At 29.7% G+C, this 19,028-nt stretch overlaps 1 protein-coding gene and 1 pseudogene across 3 annotated transcripts in view; one reads left to right on the top strand and one right to left on the bottom strand.

Moving 5' to 3' along the window:
- Window positions 1–19,028, bottom strand: part of LOC116774199 (uncharacterized) — a 62,797-nt gene that overhangs the window by 8,956 nt on the left and 34,813 nt on the right. Inside the window, exon 1 of one of the 3 annotated variants that reach the window (XM_061523816.1) lies at window positions 17,293–17,384. The exons of the other annotated variants lie outside the window; for them this stretch is intronic. The gene's annotated coding sequence lies outside the window, so the exon portion shown is untranslated. Of the gene's footprint in view, window positions 1–17,292; window positions 17,385–19,028 lie in introns of those variants that run through there. 3 annotated transcript variants of the gene reach the window in all.
- The window catches only part of LOC116773911 (uncharacterized), a 56,000-nt pseudogene continuing 48,728 nt past the window's right edge, over window positions 11,757–19,028 (top strand).

Raw genomic sequence — 19,028 nt, 5'->3', positions numbered from 1 at the left:
TCACAATATGACACTTTTTTTAACAGAGACAGAGTATTATATATATTTCTATTCGTATTATTTGTCTTTTCCCACTTATCTTGTTAGGAGTAACAAATGACTGATGATGCTAAAATTAAAGATAAGAGTTTGTGTTACGTGCTATACAAACTTCACGTAACGTTAAAATGTATTAATAATTCTCCTTCAAATAACGTTACATTACAATGGTTAGATATATTAAACGATTTGTATGATTGCAATAGTAAATGAGCTATGCCTTTTTAAGAAATCAAGAAATCTGACTAGCATCCACCTCTCATCCTGCTCTAACACTCATGAGACGAATACAGCAAAAAGATTAAAGAACATGCTACTCAAATTATCTGTATTAAAGTTGTAATAACCGTTACAAATGCTGACTGTCTCGAACTTCACGCTCGAATCAACTACAAGTCTGAACTTGACCCAACAACCGATAAAAAATGCGATTATAATGAACAGCATCTATTATACTCGACTTTTGTAAGTCTCTACCGCTCTAAGAACAAAGTCTAAAATCCCATACGCTCATCTGCCGTAGTCGATAAGCGCATGCCTAGAATGCATTATGAGTTTATGCACGCAACTAGAATCATCGGTTGATTTCTTTTTGCTGAATGAATTGCTTATTGCAATTGATTGTGTTTTACTTTGATTGTTTTATTCACTTTTTTGTTGTGGGCGACACAAATTGTAATTTTTTTTTTTTTGTCAAAAAGCAATATAGTTACAAAGTATCTTTATCACTTTGTTTTGCGATTAACTTAAACGACCAAGAATTACTGTCGATTCTTTGTTAATGGCTGTTCAAATTCTACTTTTGCTGATGAATTGACAATTGTTTTTTTTTTTTTGGTAAATGAGCTCTATAGTGGAAAAGTTAAATAACAAAAATATTAAGATAAGATTCTTCATTACATTGACTAGACTTATTAGATAAACCAGTTTTTATCTGGTTTTACTCAATTAAGTTAAGAAGCGTTAGTTTGTTTATTCCGCCTTAACATAGTTTAATTCAAAACTATATTCGCAATGACGTAAATATAATCTGTTTCAACATATAATATATGTTATTTATTACATCATAAAGTGATTAGTTCACGAAACCGCTACGTACAGATTGATGATATGTCAACTGTATCCAATAAACTGAAAATATCTTCCACCATGTCCATAAACAACCAAAATTAGAATTCCTTTGTGGAAACCAAAATCCTCGCGTAGTAAATCGACGAAGTCCTAAAATCAATCACAGGAGCCGACGTTAAACCGACAAATTAATGACATTGTTATGACCGCATAAAATTTTACTGTTCACATACATTGTTTCATAGTTGAGTTTATTTGTTGATCCTTCCACTTTCAAGTAGTGTTAAAGATATAAATAGATAATTGAGGTCCACTCTGGACACTAATTTGATATTTTTTTCATAACACTATATACCTAAATCTTAAATTTTCTTATGAATTCAAATTAAGTATAATTTTTAGAATAACCTTTTAAATATGATCCGATACTGTTTTTGAATTAAGTTGAAAATTTCTGTCTCCCTAAAGACCTCACCTATTAACCTAAACTGAGAGAATAATAAAACAACTTTAACAGCCTATAAAATATTTAATACCGTCACGTTCTCAAGTAGCTGGATCAATGATAGCCTGTGTTTTTTGATACCTCGCATACCATTTTATCTTGACCTCTCAAATTACAGTACACCACAATGAACCTAATAAATATGTATGTATAAAATATAATATTTATTAATTACTATTAAAATCTCATGCCTCAGACATCAAATGGTTCTTGTATTGTGACTGTTATGTTTCCAAAATACATATTTTTATAACTTAAATGTTAAAAATGTCATTGTTTATGCCTAGTACATTATTTTGTTAGTAATGTACCTACATCATAATGTGAAAGAATGTAATTAATATACCAACACACTCGAGCTTATTTTAATACAACTGGAACGGGACACAAATAAAACGAAATTATAAAAACCGTGCCGTACATTTAGGAGACGTCTTGTATATTTGTATAAGACAGTTCAAAAAGCCGTGACAGGTCAATGCGCTTGGTGAAAAACATTGGAACTTTTTACGATACTATTTTAAATATGGCGTCCTAAACGCCCCCGACTTTACAATTTATGGCGAGCGTAATTTTCTTCAGCAAAGACAATGCTTTAATTATGTTGGGTGATAACTGTATTTGCCATAAAATATTTAAGTAGCTTTTGGATTTACGTTTTATTTCAAATCATTGTCTTTTTAAATTAACTTTTACATTAACTTTTTGATAGCTATAGACCATTAACTGTACAATGAATACGTATTGTAGCTGGGCTATTAGTTTACACATATATTACTTGTGTATAAATGTATATGATAATATTAAACTTATAAGACAAAGTAACAGATTATTTTTAATCTCTTACAAATAGTATATATCAAAGATCACCAGCGAGCTCTCCCTGTCATATACTGAAACAAGTCCTTAATACTTTTAACTGCTGTTAAAACACATAAAGCTAAAAATACAGCGCTCACTACGTCAAAGTAAAGTAATAAACAATGACTGAAGAACTACGACGAATAATTGTCAGCTTAAAACCTCGTTATTGCTCCCAAAAGTAAGTTATAGCGTTTTTTAAGGGCTTATTCACATTTAACATAAACAATGTAAGAACTCTGGATGAATTAAATTTTAAAACATTTGTAACGTGAATTTTCGTATAAAGCCTTCTTATTTGTCATGAGCTGTTTAGTGAAAAAAAAACCGTTGGATAAACAAAATATTTTTGAAGTAAGAAGGTCTTATGTAAGCCATATTATAGCTAAGTTGTATAGCCTCACAAAATATATTTAGTAAGAGTGTTAGATAAAGCTGTGCAGTGTGGATTATTTATAAGTAATATTGAACGATTTTTATTTAGTTCTGTAGGTGTAGAAACAGAAAATCAACGTATTTATAACAGTAGCTACCTGCATGGGAAATACCATGATATACGTAGCAATAGCACGGATCATTAGATTAACGATATCACCATAATTGAATGTCCCATGCGATCAAATTATGTTACAACCCTAATGATACATGTATTTTCTTAAAATACCGTTGAATAAAACGCAAAACTTACCTTGTCTAACAATACAATACTATATATATATATATATATATATATATATATATTCTCATGAATTCGAAGATAATTCAAACCGCCGGTTTATTCGGCTATTGATGTAAATCATTTAGTATAAAAAAATATGCATATTTTTTCGGACAATAAAATATTCATTAGTACTCAATTACCTTTTATATTTTATTCATTTAAAGATAAGATAGAAATGTGACAATTACAGAAGTCTTAATGTTCAGAACTTATCGAACCAAACAAAACCACGGGACTTGCTATTGTTGAATTAACAGAAATATAAAATACCGGATATCTTTATTACTTTGTCGGTAAATATATTTTAAAACTATTGTCGTAATGACTCATTAGCTAAATGCGAGTCATATCCTTTAGAAAACACGTTGAATATCTTTACCCCATTAGAAAAACTGCGTATTGTAATAAAAATTTAAAAGACAATTAGTTAATATATTTGCGGATTGAGTTTTTTGTTCCTATATCGGTTATTAAATATTAATGTTAAAAAAATTATCATTTTCATTATCACGGACTCGCATTCTGACTTTTCTATAATTGTGAACTAACGGTGATCACAGTTGATAAAGTATTTACAGGTGAATATACTGGAGCTGTAGTTGAATATTTAAAAGATTATTAATAATATGAGCTCTTTTTTTATGCCAACGTCAGAAAAATATAGAAAAAATTATGGTGCAACAAATAACTTCTGACAATACAAACACCTTATTTAATTTAAACACATTACAAGTATATTTCAATAAAACATACATAGCTCTAATATTTCAGTTAAATTGTATATAAGTGTTCCATGAAAGTTGTATCTCCTCAACGGACATTAGAAATGGCGTTAGGACAAATTACCACCGGTGCTGTGGAATCAATTTCGGTTGCTCTGTTATTTTAACGTATCGTCCTGTCTATAAAGCTCGCACGCGAAACCGAGATTAGTGATTGTACATATTTAAAATTGTATTATATATGCATGATAATATGAAAAGCTTATCGCTAGAGACGCTTTCGGAAGCTACAGTCAAAAATTATTATAATTATTGCTACATGTTTTTTATGTTTTCCTAATAACTAAATCTTAGTTGCATGTATTTAAGAGTTTTCGTAACGTAATGAAAATTATGTAAATGTTCGTAATTTTAGTCAACCTAGAACCTGAATACCGTATGAATTACTTTACTGAATTATTATTCGTGTTAAATTATACTATATTTAGATTTTCAAATACCAAAACTTGTTTTGTATTGTTTAACAATGTAAAGAAAAATTTTTTGTTTAAAAACTAACACTATATAAACCTTACACTGTACGAACACAGCCAAGATATTAATAAACGTGTCAAAATTCGCTCATGAGGGCGGGAAAGATTTTTTTTTCAGACCTAAAATTTATGCCTTCATTGAATCATTTGTTTTGTGTTTACTTTTAGGGAGTTTTTCGGTCGAGATCCTAATCGAGAACCTGTAATGATGACGTGTTTTTTAATGGTTGAAGAATATCAGGTTTTTTGATTATTCCAATCGTTTCTATTCTTGATTATCAATACACTGTATTAGATCTTCAATGTCAAGGAGTTGTATTTAAACTTGTACATTATATCTGGTTATTTGTACGTACTAATATTTTGATCTAGCTTTTCTACTAAACGTTGTAGTTTTTTTTTTATCTATTATTTGTCCAGCTGAACCCGAAGAGATATTGGTTTCTGTTTTTTGTTCTGTCCTTTGACATTTAAAAATGACATCTATGACATGCTTTCATAGCTTTTTTCTTTTAATTTCAGACCTTGTTTATCATATCATCCCCATATTTTTAGGGCGAATGAAAAAAAACACAAAATTATAAATATGTGATCTAAACATAATTTAAATCGGAGTGTATAATTTAAAATCTTTTTTCAGTCTTTTAATATATGCAAAACAAAAACTATAAATAATGTGTAGTTTTTGTAACGATTTGCAAAGAAAAAAAAAACATTAAGTTTGTGTTAAGAAATTATTCAAATAGAAAACGTGAACCAACAAGTTTTAACACAAAGCACTTGCTAAGCCAAAACACGTGTAGGGTGAAAAGGATTTTTTGCTTATATAAAAAAAAATGCTGCATATTTAGAGCAACATATACCTTATAGTCCAAAGATAAGACATATTTTGCAACGCCGAAACACCGGGACACCTACCTGTTGTGCAAAACGACTGTTTGATTAAACAAAGCCTAGAATTTTACTAACACAAACAACTTAAAATATTTTGGCTTTAGAATATTAAAAAAAGCTTACACCTTCTTTAATTATTTACAAACAAATAAATACTTACATCTATAACAAATTGCATACCAAAATGTAGAAGAATTTAATCAAACAATGTATAATTTCTTTGCTTCTGTAATCTCAAGGATGACATGAAATTTTGCAACACAGATAATCAACTCTATGTCTCTACACGAGTTAAATAAATATACCAAATTATCATGCATACTAAGTATATAGATTCAATAAAACCTAACTCCTACAATAAAATCAGATTGAAATATTCAGTCTCCAGAACATTCTGAGTTTTATGGCCATATTAGAGTAAATAACTAGATCTAGGATAACACTATTCAATCAACCCAGATCTTGGTTCTCAAGAATCCTTTGTTTTGTATCCAACTTGAACGGGTTAGTTTAACGACAAAATTGCTATTTATCTCACTACATAAATCTGTTCTAAAGATATCATTTTGTCGCTAATTGTATTGATAACAGATACAAAGCTGTGTTTGATAATAAAGGTATATTTGGTTGAAATTATACGAAGTAAAATTATTTATCACTTGATATAACATTGTAAGAAAATTAGTAAAACTTTCATATAACCACCATGCTTTCCATTGTTTCCCAACTTTCCATAATTTCATACTTATCAGCTAATGATACCTTATCTTTTAATGGCTTTACAGACTAACAATTTTTTTTTCTACAATGTGTTTTTTTTTAATCGTCCTCTACCTATTTTTTGTTGCAAAGCTATTGCGCAGTAGAAATGTTGGGGTAAATGCCTCAATTCCGAACTAAGTAAATAGTAAATGATCCAAAGTAATCTTTCAGCTGTGCAGTCTTTTTAAATATTGGTATAGTTTCGGATTTATCTCGAGTAGATTTTTATTTTATGCAAACAATTCCATTACTCCGTAGATGGTCACAGTGATGAAAGTGTCTCACTTCCAATGACTCCTAGATATACTCGTATCATTCGTGAAAATTATAAATCATTCCGTGCTATAGTATAGTATAAAATTCTTTTAATACCTTCAAAAAAAATTGAAATGTTTTCTTTAAAGTAATTTATATTCTATATAGCTACTATATTCTCCAAGTAAGTCACACCCTACCCTTACCCTAAAACCATCTTGTCCACAGCGGTCCGAACCTGCTTCAAAAAAAAGATATGTTTACTTTTTTTTTGTTATAGTCAGCTGTGTTGTATTTTTTCAACTTTAAGTTGTTTATAAGCCGGCAGTAGTGATATCAATTATCACTTGAGACTTGTTATCAAATCTGTGAGAAGTGAAGTTGTAGAAATATCATTATTTGGTAAATTTTTTATCGTACTTACATAATAAATCCTAAGTTTAGTAAAAATCTAATAATCCAAAGTTATTTAAATGTCTCTAACTATACAGTCATTACGCACATGTATACATATATATATATATATATATATATGTAGAACCTGTTTATGTAACTCACAAAAAATAATAATTTACAATAAATTAATTATAGTCTTACAAATTTAAAACAAAATCTTAATAGGGAAAGTCTTCCAATTTTATTAAATACTATATCAATGACAAATTTCTTGATAAACACATATAGTTTTATAAAACTGGCACAGGTACTTGTGCTAAGACTGCAAATACATGTTCGAAGCAACTTACTAATACGGTGGACTAGAAAATATTTCACACTTATTTTAATATCACAATATATTAGCATATTAATCTAAGTAAAAATTAAAACATATAACTTAAATTATGTGACACATTGTTAACAGCGGCAAACGAATTCATGATATAACGTAAATTACTTGAATCCATCTACAAAACATTACAGCACGTCATTAAAGTGAAACTTAAAGTTTCATTTTTCATTTCCCACAGTACGTAGCTAGAGTCACGCAGTGTGACTCAATTTTTAATGAAAGCCAGCAATGGACTCTAAATAATACGTATTCAAAATAACAGGTGCAGTACGAATGAGACAATCTAGTCTCATAACTTTACGTGCTGTGGATTATGAAAGATATTATATAGAGCAGTTCATACTCACAGCAATATTTTTCTATATATTTACTACGCCTAGTTTTAACTAGTTATGACCAGTTTTCATAATATATAAATCAACTTCACATTTGGTTGTGGTGATTAAAAAATATCATTTTTTTGTTTTCATTATATGACAGCAAGTATTTTGAAGTAAACAAAAATTTAATATACAACCACTTAGATATAATAAATCCAATGCTAGTAACATTAATATTATTTTTTAAGAGTTAGAGTATTTTTTTTATATTAACAGCTCTATAAAATACTTGACCGTTCAACGAACTCCTCACTGCACTAATCTGACCACTGGATTGCAATTTATTAACAGGACATGTGCACGCTATGTTACTTTTATTCGGTCCTGATATATGGGTGAAATGACACAGTCGCTATGAATGGACAAATGCCTCTTCTTTATGTATGTCATAGTTTAAAAACGACCTTCATGTTTTTGTTACATAAATTTAATAAATTTCCACGTCCATTGACATTTTAAACGTAGCTCTGTAAGTTTTATAGAGAAGAATCAATGAGATACAGATTTGATTCGGTTGTCTATGAGCATTACATGTTAGCAGTTCTGTTGAATAGATATAGCAAACTTTAATGTGATCCCTAAAAATAATCTTCCACTAAAGAGTAACATACTACTGTAGTAAAACTTAATTTAAAACATTATAATATGATAAATGAAGGTTTGACTGTAGGAACTTTACTAGAATATTTTTACCACTATATCTACACATTAAACACAGTTTGGACATGTGTTATACAATTTTATATATCAAATAACAACAAAAAAATGTCTTTAAACACTTCAGTGTGAGTCAGACTATTATATTTTCAATGTTTAATATAGTAACTCTGTAAATGTTACTTGTTTAAACACATATCTCGTTGATAGTATAGATGTTAATTTCACGGCAATATTGGAAAGCTATCGAATGATTGCCTCCCCCGGTTTAACATATTGTTCAACCCTCAGCTGTATTTAATAGTTTGCGAGCTCGATCAGAGCTGATGAAAAAAGATTCGCTGAATACAACTACAACAAACCATCCGTCCTATGAAACGCTGACGGCTTAAAATATTAGGGAGCTCTGGAAATATTAATAACTCGACAGAAGTTATCTTTTTGTTTTTGTATTTTTACTAGTCTAACGGCTATATTGACATTTTACAATTACTATACTAGCATTGTATAACACATTGAGTTTATATATCCATAATATTTAAATCTTATTATAGTAAAACATACAAAAAGAATATTTTAAAGCATATCTGTAGGATATTTTTTTTATTAAATAATAATAAGTTCATACGAAATAAAACATAAAACTACTCGATGTTATAATTTTCAATGACAAATAATAAGCCAATCAACTAATTGCATCCATACATTTCTAAGCCCATCAATATAGTTCCTAAATCAGTCAACAATACATTTGCGTGAACGGCCGCTTGTCTACTTGTCTGGTTCCCACTAACGTCACCTGTACCCAGTGACAGATAGCATTTGACTTAAAACGTGACACTTAAATGTTTCAAAATAAACATCTATACAATAATATTTTAAATACAAAATAACATTACTCATAATTAAACCATGTTCACTTTAAAATCATGTTCAGAAACCGAACTATGTAGGTTTACCTAAGATTTTAAATATTTATTATCTATACTATAAATTAGGATCTTTATTTCATATCCGTTAAGGTACAAAGCATTAATATAAAATGTGCAAATAATTGTATTACGAACAAGCAACAATCTGATAGCTTTACTCGTGCAAACATTATTAATACGCAACGTCAAGTAGAAACTTCATGTTACCAATATGTACATTTAAAAACATTTAAATCCTTTCATAATTAAACAATATTAAGTACACAATATTTTATAGTACGTAAATATAATAAATAGATCAAAATAGCTATCATTAATTTCTTTGATAGATGATTTAATGAAAAATCTAATTGTATTCCTCTTGTATACTTCCTTAAAGCGATGAACCAATATGGCACTTGAAGTGCTAAAAATATGGTTAGTTACAAGAACGAAGAAAAGAGCGTTAAACTTAATAAAACTTGCAACAAAAATTATTATTTATATTAATTACTTTGAAGTTTTTGTGAAAATGTGTGTTTTTTATTACAATACAACTATATCTAAAGGTATCTATATGTTGTAAATTTTCATACAATATCATATAATTTTCATATATTCCTTTCACATCGCTGTATGTAATCGGACACCTGAATCATATGATAATGGAGGCATCATATCATAAATTCATTAATACGCATAAACATCGACACCAGCAAATGAGATGTTTTAACAGGATTTAAATCGAATTATTTCCATCCGAGCTTTTAAAATCACGCTGACGTACTCATTTGTATTAACTTTTAAATAAAATTTAAACGAATTTTCCGTTTTAATTTCAATGAAAGAGAATTTTCGACAAAATTTATTATTGTTATATCTGACATCGAGACTCACTATAGCCTTTTGTTTAAGACAGCATTTCTGTTTTATAAATATATTATAGCTTTTGATAATGTAAATAAGTACATATGACGTTTTTGATAATACTTGTAAATTTAGTCTTTCTTTAAAGGAAATGTCGTTCCCTAATAACAATTTAAAAGTTTAGATTTTTTTTATTATTTCAATACCAAACATTCTCAATATAAAATTAATTTTAAATACAAGGTTGACTAACATAAATAATTATATAGACATACAACAAGATTGTATAACTTTCCAGACAAGTAACGCCATCTATGCATGATTTAATCTCAGAGTTTTAACTAGAGTTCGTTTTGGGTGTGTTTATAATTTTATTGTTATTATTATGTTTAATAACTTAAATAAAAATAATTTTTATAGCTATAGAAATAATAAAACTAACAATTTTCCTCAAACCTTCAGCTAGATTTAGCATAATGAATTTTGTAATTTTTTACCTCAACGTAAAGTTATTCAATAAAAGTATTTTAATTAATTTAATGGTAAAATAATATTATAATTTAAATAATGAGTAATCTGATTGTAAATGTTTGGAGTTTTATGAAGTTTGTATAAAATAAATATCGTATTTTCCAACGCATCGCTGCCTGAGTTCAATTATTACTCATGCCCTACTTTTGCAACAAAGCGATGCATCGGAGGCTTGATGCTGTCCCGTTTTAATTTGATACATTCATTGTACTTGGGTTTTTTATCGATTACTATAGTATAAAAAAACTTATCACAACATATTATGTCATGTGCAAATCGATATCTAAATAGTTATTATAATTATTTCTACAACTAATTGTGTTGGTAATAGATGTATATTTATAAATTTTCTCTACGTAGAGTCGTTTTCCTGAAAAACATTCGTCATTTGTCACTAGCTTTGCACTTTGAACGTGACACCAATATTCATACTGCGCATAAAAATATAGAGACGACAAATAAAAAAATATATTTGTAATTTTTTTTATAAAAATATTATTTCTCTCTATACGTCTGTAATTCTTTTACAGCTTCGTTATAAATTAACATCCACATATAGGTATGTCTACAATACACTCAGCGACACTAATCATTTGAAATCCGACACAATTACAAAACCCGGACTATATTTAAAGCATCCATCTAAAAGGCAGTTATCATTTTTATTAGTGGTATTGGTTCTAAACAAAGGTTTCCACTCGCCCTAAACGCCAATAAACCTAAAAACACCTTCGCACAAACCGAACTGATGGCAAAACCGCGATCATTAAACTGTTTATACTCCGACTACAAACATTACCAAATTACAACGAATAAAACACACGCGTTATCCAGTTTGGTAACAAACCTAGCATTAAAACCAGCTTTACGAACAAAGAGCAGTTAAAGGTGTCACGTTCAGAAGAGTCACAGGCGCCAGTCGGTTGTAGAGTGAACGCTTCTCCTCTAACAACCCCGTTGGTTCACATCAAGCGACCTTACGTCATCTCACCCCATACGAATCCCGACACCCCATTGGTCGCTTCGCTTTGCCGCGCTTTCTGGTAACCCGAATAAAAACTCTCACCCTCGCTCCATCCCTGTCAGCAAGGGATACAATACCGATATCCGACCGAGAAAGTGTGTTTTTACTTATGTTGTTCCCGCAATGATGTAACCAGTTTGAAATGAGACGAGTAATTTAGTGCGTTACTAGACAGAGTGAGAGAGGTGTAGCCGTGTCGCAGTTCATTGTAGTGGTAGAGCGAAGGGAACGTGCTACCGTGCGTTCAACTATTTATAATCAAATAGGTCTGCGCCTGTGTGCGACTGTTGTTACATTATGCACCGCCGACTCACACATTCACAGAGTCGAGCGAGGCAATGATGTGCACGAAGTATTATCCCTTATTACACGATCCGCTTCCGCGCTGGCCGCACGTTCAATAGTTGTCAGTCGACCTCTTTTGTCGTGCGAAGTGCGAACTGTCTTGTTTACATCGGAGAGCTGGTACGATGCATAGTGCGTTAGTTAGAGCGATTGTGTCATCGGCCGAGCACCGTCTATCCCTGAATCACGTGTGATCCACTGACAATGTTCGCGACTGTGTATTTTCTACAACCTTTTGTAAACTTGTGAACTTTCTTGAGGTCCCCCAGTGATCTCGTTAGATAAATAGAACTGTGACATATTTTTGTTAGAGACTCGGTGTGCCATTTTCGTGTGTCAAAGTGAAAAACTCTAAGGAGATAAATAAAATTTTAGAAGTAGGATTTTGATATATTTATTGGACTTGAAAAATATTTCGGAAAAGAGAAGTGTGAGATTGATAATCGAATTCGTCTATAAATAATATTAAAGCCGAAGAATTTATCTGATCGATTATTGGAATTAATAAAAATATAATATCAGAAGGAGTTTAAATCCAACAACGCACGATCATTTATGCATACAAAACAAACCGCAATCTGTCCACGTTTCTTTCGTAGAAAAAGGCGTTGTGAGAGACAAAGATGGCTATAGCATTCAACCTGCCTAGCGAGAGAGAGACGGCCGAGGAGAACTTTTCACGTTTGAACCGGCTCCTCGCGGAGCTGTACGAGGTCTTATGCCACATCTTGGTATCACGACAACCTGGCCAAGAAGTCCAGGAGAATCGGCGAGGTGAGTGCCCTCCGGAGCCATATATACCACCTTACCACTTAAGATGCAATTCGACCTACATCGTGAATTTGGTGATGGTTGTCGCCATCCTTAAAGTGTCCTTGACGTCATCACTCTTCAATACGGTCAGATAAAAAGAAGATTGTTTTAGATAAGTATTGTTAACGGTGTCGCTGCAAAGCAGTTGTGGACTCTTGTTAAGTAATTTTAAGTCCATAAGCATTTAGTTTTTTTTTTTGTCCCTGGATGTTGTGTCAAACTGCACTTAAATTGTAAATGGTGGTAAGAATTATAAACGAAAGGATTCCTTCCTTCCGTTTATAATTCGATTTTTTTATTATAATATAAATTGCGCTTCTCATGAATTTCCGCTTCTTAATAAAAATTTGAGTGAAGTTCGACAAAACCGCTCCATATTATGAATGATGTAATATTCTGTAATAATATTCGATAAGCTGAAATAAATTTATCATAATGTTCTCTGGTAGAATTTGAATAATGCTATGAATGTATTATTTCTATGGAAAAACTGAAAGTGTTATAATTTAATGTTTTACTATCCCGAACAATGACATGCAGTCGTATGTCATCACGAGTAATGTTAAGTTTTGTAGTAAGTTACATTTCCACTTGATCTCTTTATTTTGTTTTATCAATTTAACTAAGGTAAATTACGTTAGATTAATTTATTGATTAGATTATTCCATTATTATTTTAGTGAAACCTTAAATAACTTAGATGGATCTCAATTATTATTAAATTTCCAAATATTAATAGTCATATAGATTTTTTTTTTATTCCCATTCGATTCGCCAAAAATTAGTTAATATACGGACCAGTTAAAAGATTCTGAAGCTGCCAGTGCAGCCGTGAACTACCGAAATGTAAATAGCCAAATGGACTTATAAATTTTTGTTATGTTTTGTTTCAATAAAAAAAAAAAATGTTTCCTACATGTAAATTGAATTAGATTTTTTTTTTCTTTCTTATCTTGTAAATATTGCATTTAAATTTTGTGATGTTTCTTGTAAACTATTATTAAGCTAAGCGCATGTAATCGAATATAAACCGGTTTGTGTTTAAAACATTTATGCCTACAACTTGTGAAATAAATTTATTATTTTTAAAAAAATCACATTTTTCATTCCACCTATTCTAGACTGATTTGAAATTAAAATATAAATGTTCAAGGGATTACTTTCAATTTTATTTAATATAAAGACAAACACATAAAATGCATTTTTTTTAATAAATTTTAATAAAATAAAATATACAAAATATGTGATTTCCATAACAATGAAATATAGTAATAAATCATAAATGTCTAAATTAAAAAGGTTTTATTCGTCCGTCGGTCAGCATAGACTGACAATAAACTGTACACGCTAATGATTGCGAGCCTGTTGAAACAAGTTAGACTTTGATGAACTAAACGTGCGTTCAGTGAACTAAAAACAGAATTATCAATCAGTGACTCGTGTAATGCATTATATTAACAATAAACATAGAATTAATCTTTTAATAACTAATATCCTTAACATTATGAATGTTATACTTTATTGACAGAGTAAAAAGTCGTTATATAGAATAAAACCAAACGAAGGCATTGTTAAACCGAACAGGAATAGAACCTTAGAGAGGGACGAAATACGTAAACTAGTTCAAACTTGGAGCTAAATAAACTTGCTCCGATTCGTGCAGTTGTCGGTTCCGGACCAAGTAAGAAATAACAGCGGATATAATGTCTGTTTGTAAAAAAAATATGTGTGAAATCTCTCACAAGTTCTTTCAAATTTAACAACATATAATTTTAACAAAATAATTTACATCTAGTAGTTTTGATAGGACATTACAAAATACTATATTTATATAAAAAAAAACACTTCTAAGGAATTAAATATATATATTTACCATCTATAATAAAATATACAAACACGAAAAACCAAATGTTTAGAAGTTGTATATATAAAACAATTTAGAACTTAAATTAATGTTTAATCTCGTGACTTAATCTATTCCTAGCATTGGCAATGGACTCGAAACGAGTCGACATTCGAAAGGAAAATCAATGGTAATGCAATGTATCGTGTCAGTAGAAATAGAAAACAGAAACGAGACTACGACTTTATTTAGAACACTATTTTACATAACTGTGGGAGGATGCAACTGTGGCTAGATTTTATTCGACTAGCCACTGAAGAAATCTGTTTAGTGATTATTTTTCATATTACCTTACAATATACATGGTAATTCAATAGAAATGCTAATAAGAGAAACTTTTATTATCTATTTTATTCGTTAGTTCTTATTGGAATGAAGACTTCGTTGAACAAATTAAGTTCATGTTTGTTCTTTACGTTTATTTCTGTTCAGCTTTATAAAATCGAAGAACAAACTTCATAATTTAATATACCTATTCTGTAATAAATTTATCCGTTATGTGTTTTGAAACTATTGAACAAAGTAAAGTTTTAATAGTAAGAGTGAATTAAATCGTAGTAAGTCACGGACTCAGAGATCGTCCGATTACAATTAAGTGTCAAGAAACGCGCCATTGATCACAAATAGAATATTTTTTTGTTAGGCGACAGTGTTTAAACTTTTTATTTTTTGTTATTAAATATCGATTATTTATATTATTTTAATATCTAAAATCATAGTAACGTACGTTTATCATAATATTTATTATGTAATTAGTGGAACTTCTAGACTAGCAGTAATTCTTATAAGACTTAAATAATGCTATCACATGTAATTCTTAAATAAGACTCAAAGTCTTAAATTCTTACGAAAAACTTGAAAATAGTTTATATAATACGTATTGTACTTAGATATATTATTTTATATACAGATTATTTATTAATTTGTATCTTAGGTAAAACTTAAATATTTGTAAATTTATAAATTATTACACGCACTTTAAATCGCTAAAAACAAAAGAAGGGAAAATTATATAACATTTCCTTTATTTCATGCAGTGTCTACTTATCGAGGTATTTTTTTACCACAACAATTTACTATTTCTAAAGCTGTATACGAAAAAAAAAATTAACGAAATCATTCTAAAAATATAATAACTGGTGAATTTATGAATAATTGAATACGAAAAAACTAGTCACGTCCACTGCTCTAACTGTAACAGATTTTTTCTTCGTCTTTGCGAGGGGATAATAATATATGGCACAGGTGTTTAAAACAGGTGCTCACATTTTATCCATCTAAGGTAACACGGAGTTTATTTTTTTAAAACATTGCTTGAAAAAAAATTGCTCGCAAAATAACAAATATATTCAACTGAGTTAAGACTAAACAGCTTCTTATTTACTATGTATTTGCAAATGAGTGCTATCTGTTTGTAAATCTTATTATTTTATTCCTGTAATATATAAAAATTTACATGTGCCCAAGCTGTGTTTAATAGAAAAAAAAAAAGACCCAGCCGCGTGAAGTATATAGTTCTTTGAAGGAAAGTAATTCAGTTCAATACGTTTCGTATAATCCGCTTTCACTCGCTAAATGTTTTTAAAACCTTTGTCATTTAAAAAAATTTTAAACAAAAGCCCATCCTGTATTCACTCGGCCAAGATTCGGCAGGACAGGACATGTTAAAATAATGTTATGCCTTCGTCTATACTTAGTTACGAATGATAATACGGTGATGTGATCGGAATAAATAGCCTTTTGTTTAATGTAAAAAAAACAAAAACTTTATGTATTTTTTTATTAGTTTATAAAAGAATTCATAGTATTTAGAATTATTGCTCATACCTATGATTGGATCGGTTCCTTTATTACTCAGATTTCTTGGCGCAAACAAAGCATTTGAAGGTCAGTACTAAGTATTCTAAATTAACCTTGATTTCCTTCAAGTATACGTGTGATGTAGCCGCCGGGCGGGATAACACGCTATTTCAATTATTGTTAATAAAATATTTTATAACCCCCGCCGGAGTTCCTCGGAAGCCTATCGTAGTTTCTGAGTTTTATTTCTTAAGTCTATCAATTAAAATAGCTCCTGAAAATTTTCCACCGCAAAGTATTTGAACTTGTAACTAATATGTTTATTTACGGACGATGTTTAAATATTTTTTACATTTAAATATAAATTACTTAAAAAATATCATTTAAAACAATATCTAGAGGTAAATAATTGATGTCTCGAAAACTACTACGGCAGTTTAAACAAGCTCCACTGTGTTATATAAACAGCAAACCACAAAACTAAATTACAATATTCATGTCCGTACATAATTTTAATATGTATTTAAACATGTTCTTGGATTTATAAATTTTATGGGTCATAAAGCATAAGTGGGGTCAAAGAGTGTTATAAAGTGATCGGGGTTGGATTTTATAATTGTCAACTAGATTTGAAATTTAGATTTAGCTTTACAGACATCATTGTGTGATGAAATTTATTCTTTAAGTCAACACTCGTATAATATATATAGTGAACAAGTTCCCGCTAGTTCAGATTCGTGATAAATATGACGCTAAACAAAACGTGGTTAAGAAAACAATGCAATATAATTTCGCTGACAGTATGATTTATATATATTCAAATTTCAATAGATGTCGTGGATACTTAATATTTCGATACGATCTTTAAATATATGTTTTCCCTTCTAAGGCTATTATTTAGTTACTTACTTTAATACCCATTGAATTATCTTCGACTATATTTTCTCTTTAACTTCATCCGACTCAGACATTTGCTATACTCAGCTGTAGATTTTTGTTTAACAAACATTAACACTAAAGTACCGAGGCTAGTCTAAAACAAGTTAAAACTGTAAAAATATATTATACATATATAAAATATTACAAATAATATAGTTAATATATTTTCAACATTATAACAAATTAATTTCTAACTTCTCATTAAATAAAAATTTTATTTGAAGAATATCACGCGGACGAAACCACACAAAACGTAGTCGTAACAGCAATACACCAGAACTTAATGTATTCAAAATATAAACAACTCCAAAGCGACTACTACATAAAGCTCTCTAACTAGACTTATGTCCCCACAACAGACTTACATTCATATTTCACGCAAAATCCTAAACCAGTCCTAAGACCTAAGTCGAGACCTAGAGAACCTGCGTATTAAAACCTGTTCTTAACAAGCGCTAACTATCTTCAAAGCATATTTCCTAATACCGTTACATACTATTTATGACCTTTGTTATCATAACTTACGATTTGGCTAATGCTTTGTTGTGTATGAGCTTACAATAAAAATTTACTTCCATATGATAAGTTATTATAGTTCAAATATTTTACTTACCATATTTTTACAACGATATCATTAGTAGTTGACAAACGCATAGTAAGCAGGTACGCCTTAATGTTCTTATAGTATCATAGATGTCAAATAGTCATAGCGTTTCCATAATCACTTGCATCAGCCTTAAACGTTCAAACAAAGACTGTAAAGATGTTGTTAATTTGTGCGATTTAAATTAACCGCTTAAATTAAAACACGAGTCACGAGGTGTTAATTGACGATGATTGTCAGATGTCGACTAAGACGTAGGCTTTGAATAAAATAACTTGAACGCGAACGATCAAATATAGATTGAGTTAAAAGAACATTTCCCTATAAAATGTTGTATAAAAATAACAATATATAGGAATAAGTAACAACTACCTTCACTAATGTTATCTCACTTTAGTTATCGATTTCATATCGTTTTGCTGTCGTTAAAACATTACAATAATTATACATGTTGCAAAGTTTATAATTGTATGTTTTTATATATTAATTATAAAACGATTTCGTAATAACATTCTACTACCAGATGTGTACCCAAGTTCATGACCACGTATAACCAATTATGAGACAAAGGAGTGGTATTGTTGTTCAGTTGACGTAGATTACTGTCACAAAGAGGTTGCTAGTAATACGCTATTTTATGACTGCATCAGTTATTATGAAGCTCTGTTATTATATTTATCTATGTATCTTTATTATATGTATCAGAGGGCAATGGTTATTAAATTCAAATTTTAAATCGGACGAATAAAATTATAAACAAATATATTTTTATTTATCGTCATAGTACATAATGATTTTAGTTCTTTTAATACTTTTTGCTTATTTAGAATCTGGATAAAAATATATATATATATTAAATTGAGATATAGAAAATAAGGTTCCTTATTTCCGACTCTCTAATGCTAGAGACATTTGAATAAAGTTACAACAAAGGAAAAGCTAATTCAAAAAAATTGCTACTGTCAATGTCATTAAAATTCCATCCATCCAATATAATATACGACAAATGCTATAATAAATAAAGAATCCTACTCCCAGGCTATATAATTATCTCATTTTCTAAAAGATAGATGTAGATCCGACTGAGCATTTAATTATGTCG

This window comes from Danaus plexippus, chromosome 20 (assembly GCF_018135715.1).
Source record: "Danaus plexippus chromosome 20, MEX_DaPlex, whole genome shotgun sequence".
Classification (NCBI taxonomy): domain Eukaryota; kingdom Metazoa; phylum Arthropoda; class Insecta; order Lepidoptera; family Nymphalidae; genus Danaus; species Danaus plexippus.
The sequence above is the reverse complement of the archived record's forward strand: the minus strand, read 5'-3'. Positions and strand labels throughout refer to the sequence as shown.